We start from the raw sequence: 14,247 nt of genomic DNA on the forward strand, positions 1-14,247 counted from the left end.
CGCCGGCTTCAATCTCAATCTCAGCCTACGGATGAATCGCAAAGTACATAAGTAGGTGGCGGGCTATATGGCTATCCATGAGATACTTGGTGCGTATAGGAATTGTGCTCAATTTCCACAGACACACACTGTGACAATCGGGGGCCTTATCAACACAGAAGCATCATCATGCACAGCATGCTTTTATCTCTCTCTCAGTTTGAGTCGTTTGAGAACAGGCGTTCAGAAGTGGCCAGCAGCTCCATTCCACTCACAGAAATCGGGGGTTACGAACGGCGATTGGAGGCGTTTCGTCTATATGTGTATATAGGTTTTATTTTCTTTTCTTTTATTTTGGCTTGCTGGAAACGCAGCTCTCGGGTTCTCTCGGTTTCTCAACGCTGGGTTCTCGGTTCTGGATTCACCGTTCTCATGGGCAAATGGATGTTTGTGCGCCTCTTTCTCTCCACTTGCCAGCACTTGCCAAATACACGGAAGAGAACGGGGCGAGATGTGCGAAAACTGGAAATGGAGGAGCCGAGTTGCAGCACACAAAAGCCGCAGGGAAACCCAAACTCACACACGCACACACACACACACACACACCGAACCATTTCTAAGCCAAAGGAAGTCCAGGAATGGAAGGAATCAGTCTGAGATTCAGGGAACGCCGGAAGGAGAAGGGCAGTCCGCTCTGAGACAAGTGCAAATGAATCGAAATGAGGCGAGCTGCAGTCACAGAGGCAGCAGCTAAAGCAGAAGCTCTCACAGGGAAAACTCATTTTGGCAAAATCGGTAAAGTTGTGCAGATAATTAGCCAAACAAATGCATCTTTTAAATACTTGCATTCTTTTACTGAAAAAAGACTATTCCGTTTTATTTTAAACCTTTCAAGTTGCCTTGTTTTGATATGGTGCATCATACTCGGTAGCCACTGTATCGGGTCGCAGTGTCTCTGTCCCCATATCTGTTTCTCTGTTGCTGTTTCGGTGCTCGGTTTTTAGTCTCGGCCACTTGGTAGCTGTGTGCGCGAACTGAGTTTCGCTGGGTTGAGTGTGAGCAGCTTAAAAAGCAGCGGCTGCCCCTTCAGCCCCTCCACCAATGACCCCCCTTTGCCCTGATTTTCCCCGCCCCTTCGAATTCCAGAAGAGAAGCTTCTAATGCATTGGGGCTGTCGTAATAAGCGCAGTTTTTGTTTGAAAAAAAAAATGCAAGAAAATTACGACAAATGGCGAGGGGAAATCCGGGGAAAATGAGGGGTTTTCAAGATTGCACTCTAGAAATATATATATGTGCATAGAAAACCAAGTATATGCATGTGCCTGTATATCTGATGAAGGGGGGAATCATTCAAATTTTGTTGAGTTTTCTTTGCGAGCAAAAGTTTTTGCTGCAACTCAGTGACAATGAAGCCATCCAAAAAAAAAAGAAAAAAAACAAACCCTCCAAGTAAGAAGTTTTCCTCGGGTTTTCGGTGACTGGAAGGGGTTTTCAACTTTATCGTGAAAACCCAAAGTATGCACTTAACACAGTTTCATCAACTCGGCGTCTCAACGCTCTTTCTCCGCCAAACGCTGAGAATATCGCTCGTTTTCAATAAAAATAGCTTAAAATTGTAACAGGCGAACAGCGGAGAAAATGCGGAGAAGTCCGCTGTGAACGAGGAGAAACGGAGAGACAAGTGCCAAATGATGATGCTGGGAAATTGCTGTGCTCTGTTCCCGGTTTTGGTTTTAGTTTTAGTTCGAGGGGAAGTGCAACGATGACTTGAAAGTTTTTGAGTGCCAAACTTTATACTGTAAAGAGAGGCAGTGCACTGGGAGAAAATGTAGTTAATATGTTATGAAAGATGTTTATAAAATCAAACAAAAATGTTAAAAGCAAAGGAAATTCAATAAAGGCAAAATGAGTAATTATTCTTAAGAAATTAGAATTTGTGAAATTGCGGAAATATCGTTTAGCAATTAATTTGTCTTAGTGTTAAGGATTAAGTTATATATCATATGCCATTTTTTAATAAAATAAAGGCTGTACTTACAATTTGTTAAAGTCTTTATTTTTAAGTTTAAAGGAAAGTTTTATCTTTACAAAATTAATGTTTCTTATTACTATGATGATTTGGTTCAGTGCACCCCATCCCTTAAACTGGACGAGAATGCAGAGAACTGTGCGACTGGCACTTGCTGCTGCTTTCCTGCTTTCGCGAGCGCCGCAGATGCAGATGCAGCAACATCAGCAGTGGCAAAAGTAGCAACATCACGGCAGCGGCAACATCGCAGTAGCAGAAGCAGCAGCAGCAGAAATTCGCATCTTCTGTTGGCACGTTTTTACTTCCGGTTCGTGATAGTGGATGGATGGAAGCGGGGCTGGTGGGGGGGAGGAAGCGAATTCCGATCCCAGTCGAGTGGTTTGTTTGGCTGCTGCATTTTTTGGAGCGCTGCCTTTGTTGTTGTCGCTGCACGTTTGCGGTCGTTGGCTTCATCGTCTCGTCGCATTTGTTTTTGCATTTTGTTCTGAAGTAACAGCGGATGCTGCTGCTGTTTACCCCTCGCCATCCGCACTCCTCAACCCTTTCAATGCCACAAATCCGTATCTGTAGGTGGAGTTGCAGCAGCATCAGTAAGCCGTAAGCAGCTGTCGGTGGGCTGTGGAAGTCTGAGGATGCTTGCACCACACTCCGCTGAATCGTTTCAATGGCGTTTCGCAACCGAAGTGTTGCTCATCGGATTCTAGATGCCAGATTAAGGGAAGTTTTGCAAGCACAAGTACATAAGAGTTCAGTTTAGCATCGTATTATTACAGTTTTCAACAACATAATTATCTCTTAGTTGCTACCATTTTTTTGGCGTAGCTTATGTTCTGTATATCTCAGATAATACACACCAAAACTTCAAAGTAACTGGAAAATTTAAAAGAAATTAGTTTGGATTAGACTGAATCCAAAAAAAAGCTTTAAATTTGCATTTAAAACTGAATCTTTCGGTTTATTCCACTTACATTTAACCTTTGAAACAGCAATAACATTTTTATTGTAAATAAAAGAATACTTAACGGTCCTTTCGATTTCTGACAGCATGTCCCAATTAATAGCAAAGTTTAAATACGTTACGTTCTTACATCATTCGATCCAATTTTTTAACTAATGTTAACTACACCCAGCTTGCCCGCTTGACAATTTTCTTCTCGCCTTCCAGTCGTATACGCAATGTTGACGGCAGGTCTTAGCTTAGCTTAACTACCCAAGTGTCTGATTAATTGGCAACAAGTGTTTGACTCCTGTCCTGAGTGACTGGCTGAGAAAAGGTCTTGATTCTCACCTCACCTCACCTCAACGCCGCGAGTGCCGATCGTGTTGTTAAACATGGCGTATGCGCAATGTGTTTTTTCTCTGCCACGACTTGCAGTTCTTCGGCGAACCAAAAGCGGTGCGGCCAAAACAACATAATTAAGTATTTATTTATTTACGATTTTGGGCAACAACTACAACGATTTGAATGCAACAACTCTGGTGTATTGGCGTTTAGCAGCTTCAATTTCAATTTCAACTTCGACTGTGTTGCCACAATTGCTCATTTTGCTGGCTCTGCTGCTTTTGTGGCAACCTTGTGCTAAATTTTCCAAAACGTTGAGCCTCGTTCGTCGCCGTCGTCAGCCAGCAGCCACCAAAATGTACGAAATACAAAACACAAAACCGAAAAGACTAAAACCAAAAACCGACAAAAAATACAAAACAAAACGCCAAAAAAAAAAAAAATGAAAAGAAAAACAAACTCTGTTGCAACTCTGTGCAGCAGCAGCAGCAGCAGCAACAATTGAAGCTGGCGATAAATGTCAGTCAAAGCTCCGGCCACGCCCCCTCCCCCAAGCCGCCCCTCGATTGGCTGACGCATAACTGGAAAAGCTGCAGCACAGTCACAGTCACACTCGCAGCCAGATTTTCCACTGCGATCGCATTATTTATGCTTATGAGCCAATGTATCTATCGGATACAGATGACGCTGCCACCGCCGTTGACTCGCTTTATTAATTTTCAAACGGCTCGTGAGATTGACACCATTTTCCGTGGCAATGATGACGCCGTCGTGATGACGACACCGCGGGGCCTTCAGAATAAGTAGTTTACGGATTGCCTAGCAGGGTGCTGAAAGAACTATGCAAATTAAATCACGTAATCATCGGAATAGCTTTTCGACTTCGCCATATAGAGTTTGGCATTTCCATAAGCAAGGTATGCTTTAAACTGCAATTGGAAAATTCGAGATAATTTTATATATATTATTATCCTTTCCATTTAAAGCATAGCAGGTAACAACATTTTTAAATAGGCCAAGCGATTGCATGAATGATTTAAACAGTAAAATTTTCTGCGAATCATCGAACAAGTCCGCCTCCCAACTGTTTTATCTGGTAATTTGGTAGTTACATAGCTCAGCCGATGGCCATGCACTTGGCATATGAAAAGCTCCAATTAACGCATTGAGAAATCAGTGGAAAAACAACGAAGAAATTTTGAAAGAAAACCTCGAATACAATGATAGCAATACACTCTTTGTGGAAAATTCAAAGAGTTTCAGAGCGTCAAATCGAAATGGCTATAGATTCGAACTTCACCTTACGGAAAGTGTAAACTGGTGGAAACGTTGCGGTAGGAAATTACTTTAATTTGTTGATCCCCATTGTTGCTGCGGCTTCAGATGAAACTTGGCTAACTGAATGAGTAAATGAGTGGATGAGTGAGTGACTGGACTGGCTGACTGACTGACTGCTTGACTGGCGGCCACATGTTTTCACATGATTTCCACACGACGGACAGGTGAAAAGCAAGGTAAAAGAAAACCAAGTACAAGACCAAGACCAAATCGAGACAGCAAAGATTCACTGGAGCAAGAAAAAGAAACCGGGCAGCAGGCAAAAAAAAAAAAAAAATACGAGAAAAATGGAACCCCAAAGGGAATGTTTGGTGGAAAAGTGTTGACTGGGCTGCGGGTTAAGAAGAGTCAAGCCCAAGATTTGACGCGCTGTCTGGGCAATTCCTATAGCCACAGAATAAGAAGGCATCAGAAAGATATAGCTACAGGCGGGGCTTTTCCTCTTCGGTTTCCTCCCCAGGGGATACAGACAATTGATCTATCACATTGAAATTGTTGCGTTGAGTGGAGCTTGTCTTGTTTTGTTTTGGCATGAAATGGGGTTCTTTTGCTTCCTTCTTTTCTCGGTTTAATTGTTTATCAAAATGCAAATTTGAATAATTATGAGTAGGGGGAATCCACCGGTTTTAATGGCTGACAACTGATTTGTGTTGACTTAGAGTAGCGACCTTCTATGGATGATGGAATAATAGAAGTGGGCAACAACAATGGATAGCAAAAGAGGAATAAGTTGGAATTAAGCGGAATTAATTTGGGATTTTCTTGAATGAGATTTAATAATAATGTAGGATTCAAAACAACGGATTAATACAAAAAAAAAATTAACATGGCAAAACTAATCCTTACTTAGGAAAGGATGGATAATACAAAGGTATGCTAAACTATCTACATTTGAATAAACATTTCACTTACAAGTACCAACGTAGTTGATACTAATGTGAAGGAGAATCAAATTCCGCAAGAAAAATGCCATAAATTTAATTAGTAGTTCTTCCCAGCTTTTATCCCATCATAGCCTGGGAACCTTTTCGCCTTTAGCTTCAGCTCTCGAATGCCTCAAGGTCATTTGCGAGCGTTGCTGCGAGTTCCATAAATATGCATGTCTGATATGTCGGCATATTACAATACTTATCGCGTACCCAACAGAAACCGCCCTAGCACCTACACATAACCACTATGAACAGTGTGTATCGCATGTAACTTATGTATGTAGTATGTACGAGTTTGAATCTCTATCTCAATCTGAGTGCGCAGAGACGAGTGTATAGTTCATTGCTCCCCTTAGGGCGAGAAAATCTTAGGAAAACGGGGATTTTAGGGGGATGAGCGACAAGCGGCGACTTTTGGGCGACTGCAAGACGCACATAAACATCGAAAGATACTTTAAAAAAAATACCCACAATTGTCGTAAGAATAATATGATTATAATAATAACTATAGCTAATGAGCCTGTTCTTTAAAGAAAGTACTTAATACAAATCGATTAGAATTGGTTTCTTTATATTAAAAAAAAAACTATAAAATATTTATGATATAGTTTTGTGAAGTAACAGATATTATTATTCAACACACTTCAACCTCACTATTAAAATTCCATTAAATTCCATATAGCACTACTAAAACCATGTATAACTTTGTATTTATTAACAAAATCAATGTTTAGCTAAGTGAGCATAATAACTTCTTATTTGACCTCTGCTGTATATAACTACGACCTGTTTAGCTGCAGTTCATAAATTTTGGCCCTTAGTAATTGCTGATACTTATATTTTTGCCTTCTTCGCTGATCCTTAGCCTTCTAGACTTTCTGCACATTGTTTCGGATGGCAAAGCTACCACTTTACGATGACTATTTTAATACTAAACTAATGAATGCGTCGCAGGCACGCCGAGTGTAACTACCCAAACTACCCACACTGCCCAGTTTTTGTCGGCCAATGTTGGGCAGAAAAAAAAATATATATATATTTATGGAAAATTTTCCCTACCACTTTGCGAAGCGGTCGACGTCGAGACCCTTTTTGGAATTACAGACCATTGCTAATTTATGCGCCTTTTGTATGATTTTTCATTTGGGTTTTTACTTTTCTTTTGCTCCGGCAAGGGTATTCCCCATTTCCCCCTCATCCATTTCCTATCCCATGTCCATCCAGGGTTTCAAGTTTGTTTTGTGCTCCGCTACCAGTAACTCGCACTTGAATTCACTTATATATTTACTCATATGTGGCAGCCGCAAGGAAGTTCGTGAAGAGCGGTTAGCTTCGAGGGGATGGGGGTTGTCTAGGGCGTTCGGACCCACTAATTGCATGATGGGCCATGTAATGGGCTGTGGTTTGGGCGTGGCATATCGCATAATGTGTGTATACAGTTGATAGACATGAATGGGAAAGTTTGTTTTCGGCCAATGAGTCCGAAACACGGATTAATATAAGGGAACAAAGGAAGGAAGGAACAGTAGAGGATACAAAAGGACAAGTTGATGTGCAGAAAGGGGGAATATATCCAAGTGCAATTCTGCCTATATTAAGTTTCATTATTTAAACAATTAGGTTTCAAGTTTTCACTAATATCGGTACAGACAACTGGAGTTAATGGTTCCACTCCCACTCGTGATCCTCCTCATCATTGGGGGCTGTTAAATTTAGTGCCTCCACTTCAGTTTTAATTACGATCCACAGCCAAAGAAGACTTTTGCGGGAAAAGACTAGGAAAATCAAAGATGCAGAGAAAGAGGGGAATGTGAGAGGGCCAGACTCCCTGAATCGCACTACGTATCTGTTGCACACATGTTATTGGGGCCCTGCCTCCCATTTTTCCCCTATATCACTAGCCCCCCCACCACCCTCCATTGGCCATCGACATCGAGCTCCTTTGTTTGGCAGACAATTTAACATATTTGGGAATTCATTGCACTTTCTTTTATTAATACGCACACTCGGAACAAGGCGAAGTCGTAGTCGAGAACTCTGAGTTCGTCTGGAACATATGTAAGTGCATGTTCCTCATCCTACTATTTACACAGTACACTGAGAAAAAAAATAGGTTGTATATACAAATTTATGGATTTAACAAAAATGTATCTAATTTAAAGACTCTTCTGATTATATAGCTTAAAATTAATTACCACCATTTTGGTACTTCACATTCAGTTTTCTAATAGTTATGTTTGAAAGAAATGTATTTTAGAGATTTTCTGTGTAGCCATCCCTATATTCCAGTACGTATCTTTGTCTCTGCCTAAATTTAGTCGCATTCCATACTATTTTCGATGCTGTTGCTGCCCGGCATCTGTTGCTGGCCTATGCCTTGATTGTTCCAATTTTGGCTATGGCCAATGATGGCAAGTCATTGATAAAAATAGAGTAGATCATCCCCTGGATTCCCCCTTTTCTGAAACTGCTCTCTTTGTGTCTCTGCCCAAAGATATCAATGGGGAGAAATCCATCAGACTGCCATTTTGGGGTGTTATTTTGAACGGGGGAATGGGGGGCGAAAATGGAAATTTATCTGCTAATAGCACATCTGTTTGTCACATGAATAAAGTTGGGGGTACTGACTGGGTGACATGAAGTCATTTATGTCACACGTGTGCATTGTTTCTGAACCAAGTTTGGCCTTAGTTGGGTACAACTGATAGCAATCAAACAACTTTTAATTGATCTTGTGGCTCACAGGCAGGCTTTAATACATTGCAATTGTTTGTCATAAATTGTTGTTTGGCTAATGAGCAGCGCACGCCAATTCAAAAATGATGACAAAAATGACTTTTGCCAGTAAGATGGCGTTCTAAAAGTTTAAAAAAAATCTTTAAGCTATGCTTAATTTAAATTCTATATTTACCAATGCGATTGACCTTTGCGATTTTTTAACACCCAATAATAATAAAGGCACTTGAAAAGTGTTAAAAAATAAAACATTAAGTATCTCTACTTACGTAGGTTAATAGAAGCTATTGAATCCAACCTCGCTTATTAAATTATGCAACTCAGTGCAGTCAGTTAGATCTTCTCAGGCAGCTGCACAAATTGCGCAAATTGGTTTGAAACAAATGTAAATATTTATTAAAATTGCGCAAGACGCAAGGCCCCACCTCAACCTCCCAGAATTACAGTTTGCCTCCCCCTTTTTTTTCCCACCCAGTTTTGTAAATAACTCAAATGTGCACTGGATGGTGATGATCAAGCAAAGCTTAAAACGGCATGATAATAATCGCGAACAATTCAGTTCAGTGCATGTGCGGGTGGAGTGATCATCGAGTGCGAATGAGAGGTAAGATTATGCACCAGTGAAGTACACTGAACAAAAAAATTAATAACTTACGGGAGTATATTGTAACTTAAATATCTGGCTAGGCATTTAACAACTTGTTTCGTAAGTTAAAAATATCAAAAATATCATTAAAACCAAAATAATAATAAATGTTTTTATTATTTACATTTTTTAGGCAATATATGTATTTAAAATGGCAAATAAACACTCAAGAAACTTACTTAATCATGATCTAGTTCACTTTAATGCTTGCCTTTTTTTTCAGTGTACCAATATCATGTGACTCTGAGCTTGGGCCTTTGACTGGGTGTTCTGTTCCCCGCCTCCCCCTCACCGCTTGTCAAATCCGATAATCATCATTGCAAATAAATATTTATGCGTATGAGTAATCCGACATCAGCAACATATCTGTCGCATTCCCCGGCTACATTTATGCGATTCTCCTGATTTATGAGAACAAAACATTGCTGCCAACCCATAAAACTTCCCAGCAGTGTTTTGAATTCATATAATTACCTAAGTGGAGAGGTGGTGCCTCCAAAGTGGAGAACAATCACCAAATGATACAATTTCTCACTCTCAACGAAAAGTTGTCGTGTCGTCATTATCAGTTCCAAAAGGTGAACAGCGGGAAGAAAATCTGATGACGCTCCAACGATTTTCACATTAGATTAAATATTTTTCATTTCAACGTTTCATTTTTGAGGTCAAACTTCGCTGGGCGAGGGTGTAGTAAAAAAATGATAATAAAATCTCTTGGGTAACAAAATTTGTTGTTTGTTGTTGCAAATACATTAATTGTTGTTGCGGAAGCGGATGCAAAAACAGAAGAAAAAAAAAACATTTGAAAAAAAGCTGGAGAAGAGCAGACAGACAAGTTGAAAGGCAAACATGAAGTGCCAGCTACGACGATCACTTATATAGATATAGAAACGCCTGCCCAGTCGGCGGGCAAAACTACAACAATAATAATAATAATAACTAAAGCAGCTAATTTCTCAGAGGGTGAGGTGAACATGGTTGAAAATCGGGGAAAAATCGGGGGTAAATCGGGGATCCCGTCGAAAAGACCTTGCCTTTGGCCAAGAAGTCAGTCTCTCAGCGAATGAAATGAATTTCCATTGTCTTAAATAATTTTTTTTTCTGGCTTCCTCGGCTCTTGTTACTGTTGACGTTGTTGTTGTTGTTGTTGTCGCTCTCATTGTTTTTAGCGTTGTTGATAATTTTGTTATGCTTGTTGTTGCTGCTGTTGATGGCCGCCTCGCCCAAAGGCCAAGATCGTCGTCATATTAGCGTCCAAAAGTCAACTCTGCTTCGTCGCTTCTTCAGCGTCAACACGAAATCAAACAGTGGATGTATTTAAGCAAAAAAAAAAAAAAGAATTTAAAATTAACAAAAAAATTTTTTAACTTTAGTAAATTTCATTTAAAAAATGATTAATGGCTATGACATATATTAGTAAAAGACATAACCATCTTAACACCTAAACTAAACCTTTACAATAATTACTGCTGAGTCTTAGCAAAAATCCCTTTAAATCAGTATAAAGTTAAATATTATTTTCAAGGTAAGAATTATTTTTAACAAATAATCGATCAATCTGTGTAGGACATTTGAACAATATTGACCAAAAAATCGAATTAAATTCATTTGAAAAATATTTTTTAACCACTGTACTCTGTTTCCAGGGCGGCTTTTCAAAAGTTTAAAAACCGAGGAGCCAGAAAAACAAAATAAAAAAAAAAAGAAAACAGAAAACCGAAATAAGCGACTGAGAAATATGTATGCGTATAATGTAAATTCCGCAAAGTGCGATGGACAAGCGATGCTTGAAATTAAAATAGGGTCATTAAGCGGCCCATGGTGTTAGCTTGAGCGCGAAGAGGGGCGCCGACACAGGGGCGTAGGGGTGGTGACTTTGCAGGGGGCGATGGGGGAAGCAGCTGAGTGGGGAAGTCGTGGGCTTTCTGCCTGGGCTGGGCTGGTCTGGTCTGGTTCGCCTCGTAATTGCTCTCTTGGCCATACAAATTTCTCAACAATTATTTTTACGAAATGTTTTTCAATCTTCCACCGTCTGCGGTCGTAGATCGTCTTGCATTAGGTTTTCTCTCCCTCCATTGGGGTCGGCAACGCCAAAGTGTGAAGCGGTAACCGCTTTAAAGCGACTCGGGTCCACCCAAGTCGGCACCACTACTCAGCTTAACCCAGCTGAACCGAGATCGGGCCAAGACTTTGTCTGTCTGTCATATAATTATGATTATTTGCTGTTGTAATACCTCGAGTGATTGTTGCCACCGGTTGTTGCTGCAGTCGTTGCATTCGCCGCCTGACATTGGCATTTGTTTAGTAATTATAGAAATATCTCTATGTGAGCGCATAGTTTATATAGTCAATAAGGTCTCCAAGACTCGAGAGTGATCGGATGACGTCTCAATGCTGTTTCATTGGGCTGAAATCGCAGCTAGGCGGTAAATAGCAAAGAAATATGAAAAAAAAAAAATAAAATACTTAACAATGAGGCAAACAAAGGCAAGGTCTATAAGGTGTTTTGGTAGTGCGAGAATCTTTAATGGAAAATTACTGTACAACACGCTAATGAGGTAATGCACTTCATTCGGCAATGTGGTGTTCCAATTATATGGAGTTTTATCTGGTATACCTTCTAATATTATTTAATTTTTATTAAACAAAATATACACCTTATAGATATGTTTTTCTCTTATGCAGGTATATCAGTCAAGAAATTGAAATATCTCTATAAATTACTGCACTCCTTTTTGAAAAACTAGTTGCATAAATATGTACATTTACTTAACCATTTGCGCAATGTAAATCGTTATTAAATTAAAATATTTTCTACTTTTTTTGAGCAATAATATGATCAAGTCGATGTTGTTACCTTAAGTGGAGGAGGATTATTCGTAAAAAAGGTGCGAAGCGGCCAAATGAGTAACGTGCGGCCAACAAATTTACAGTTGTTGGTAAGGCGGGTTGCTCGTGTTGTTGTCGCCTGTTTTGGCTGTTTGTTGTCACTGTGGTTGTTGTTCGGCTGTTGGTCGCATAAAAACCAGTAAGTGATTTCACAGAGTCGCCTGCCAACGAGCGGTCCGGGCAAAGCTAACAAACTTTTCAGTTGAAAGAGAAACACAAAATTTGTAACATATTCGACCAAAAAGGCAGCAAAAAATATTTAATTTTTTTTTCTCCCCATTTTTATTTGTTGGTGCCGCTTTTTTTGTTTTTTACACAAAAGCAAGCGGTGGCGTTCATTCGTTTGGTCGGTTCATTGAACTCGCCGGCGTCTTGGACTCTGACTGACTTATTGAATGAGTGAGACTGCAGCAGCAGCAGCAAATGCAGCAGCCCCAAAATGCAGCAACAACATTGAAGTCTGCACAGATTATGTCACACATTTTGAGATTGGGGGAGTGCCGAGGGTGGCCAAGGGGGGCAGGGGCATGTTGCACTCGTGGTAGCCATGTTACAACATCAATTGCTCGCGCCAGACAACAACAACAACAACAACAATAGCAGCAGCAGCAACTGCGACCCAATGGAAATCGTATCTCACAGATAGTTTTTTTTTGTATCTGTATCTATTTTGTGGGTGGAACTGAGGGGAAGAAAATGTTTCGGGGGACAAACGCACAGAATGAATCACATGTGAGTCAAGAACATATCCGGGGGCACATGTATTTTCCTATGGCTGGCTGGTAGAGGGTGGAGTTTCCAGAGCTGAAAGTGACAGTATCGATATGAGGTCATTATTCCAGTAGAAGAACGCTTCTTACTTTCCTTTTTCAAGGAAATCTGCAACAGATTGCATACTTCCTTAGTACTCTTCTGGATAAGATCTGGCAACGTCTGGCATTAATTAAGCGCAGTTTATTATAAAATATTACAGATATTTGTTAAAACACATTAAAATGAATCTGAAATAATCTCATTTCTATTGATTACCGTTTGACATTTCCCCCAAACCATGAAGATTGTATAATCAACTTCCTAGCAGCACTTGGCCCTCTATCGCCCGTCTATGTATCCGCATCTGATGTATCTGTATCTGACCCTCCTCCACCATTGTTCAGTTTCGGGTGTCTGCAGTGGCGAGTGGGGCAAATAAGTGAAAGTCAAATGGTATTGACGCATTGAGTGCTTGAACAAATTAACTGCGCAATGAGCAACAGCAACAACAGCAGCACACACGCATATGTATTGTATCTGTGTATCTGCGGCTGCAACTATTTGTATCTTTTGTTGGCTAAAGCTGTGCTGTTTGTTTTTCTGCTTTTTGGCAAATTAATTTCAGCCTCTCTCTCTCTAGGAAGATTATTAAATCCGAAATTGAATTGGAGGAAAAAAAAAATAGCTGAGAAAGGGAAACTAGTTTCGATTTATGCAACGCTCGAGGCTTTCGAAAAGTGTTGAATCATTTTGGGACTATCTTATCAGCCCCAATTGCGAGATAAGATGAGGTAATTCCAGCTGAATTATGCTATGGCACTTCGACTCGAACCAGAATCGTTTGAAGATATCCTTGGCCGATAACCGAAACGATTCGATGACCAATATAATGCTAAATGCCGGATAACGAGAAGCGTGAGCGTGAGCAAATTAACGTAATTAATGCGACAAGATCGCATTTGATTTGCGCACACAAATCGTTTTGTAATTCAAATGTGGCATGCTGTTCGATTTGTGGCACTTGAATCATTGTTTCCGAGTTTATATATCTTAAAGCTACTTTTTTTTTTGGCAGGTGTTTGTTTTGACCATGCTATATGTTGTGTGGGCGTGGCAAGGCAGAACTTTCACAAATTAATAACACTTTGGTTTTTTGGAGCATCGTCCGGGTTCAACACACTAAGCTGAAACCAAAAACCCAAAGAACTTGGAGAGCGGCATTTTAATTGAATTCGCGAGGTGAACAGACACAGAAAAGCGAAGAGATATGGAATGGGTTGGAGGAGCAGCTGGCGGACCGAAATTTCCAAGAACCCGCCGCTCAGAAGATATATTCACTTATGCTGAGCCATCCATGGGCTTGTATCTTTGTATCTCGGTATCTGGGTATCTGCCAAGTGTACGAGACGAGACGACAGGCGCAAGCAAATAAACCGAGTTTGAACGCCAAAATAAGAAGCAAGGAGTCAAAATGAGCAAATCGGCTAAGAAATAATGAGGAATGGAGCTTGCAATAAAAATACTTGGGCAAAAGGGTCTCCTTGAAGCTGTAAGAAATTGTTTCCTAATGAGTTAGGAAAAGGGTCATAAGATTAATGACAAATTTAAGCGAATTTCATTTATGGTAAGCAAGCAAGTTACTTGAAATGTTACAGTGGTTAAGATA

The 14,247-nt window shown here is 40.2% G+C and overlaps 2 long non-coding RNA genes across 2 annotated transcripts; both read left to right on the forward strand.

Annotated features, from left to right (window-relative positions):
• Nucleotides 1-8,860: 8,860 nt before the first annotated feature.
• lncRNA:CR44544 (long non-coding RNA:CR44544) lies at nucleotides 8,861-9,631 on the forward strand. The gene is made up of 2 exons (NR_124855.1): nucleotides 8,861-8,897; nucleotides 9,163-9,631. It is a non-coding gene; the product is annotated as a long non-coding RNA:CR44544 (long non-coding RNA).
• A 3,973-nt stretch (nucleotides 9,632-13,604) lies between these two features.
• lncRNA:CR44545 (long non-coding RNA:CR44545) lies at nucleotides 13,605-14,147 on the forward strand. The gene has a single exon (NR_124856.1). It is a non-coding gene; the product is annotated as a long non-coding RNA:CR44545 (long non-coding RNA).
• Nucleotides 14,148-14,247: the final 100 nt, after the last annotated feature.

This window comes from Drosophila melanogaster, chromosome 3L (genome assembly GCF_000001215.4).
Source record: "Drosophila melanogaster chromosome 3L".
Lineage (NCBI taxonomy): Eukaryota > Metazoa > Arthropoda > Insecta > Diptera > Drosophilidae > Drosophila > Drosophila melanogaster.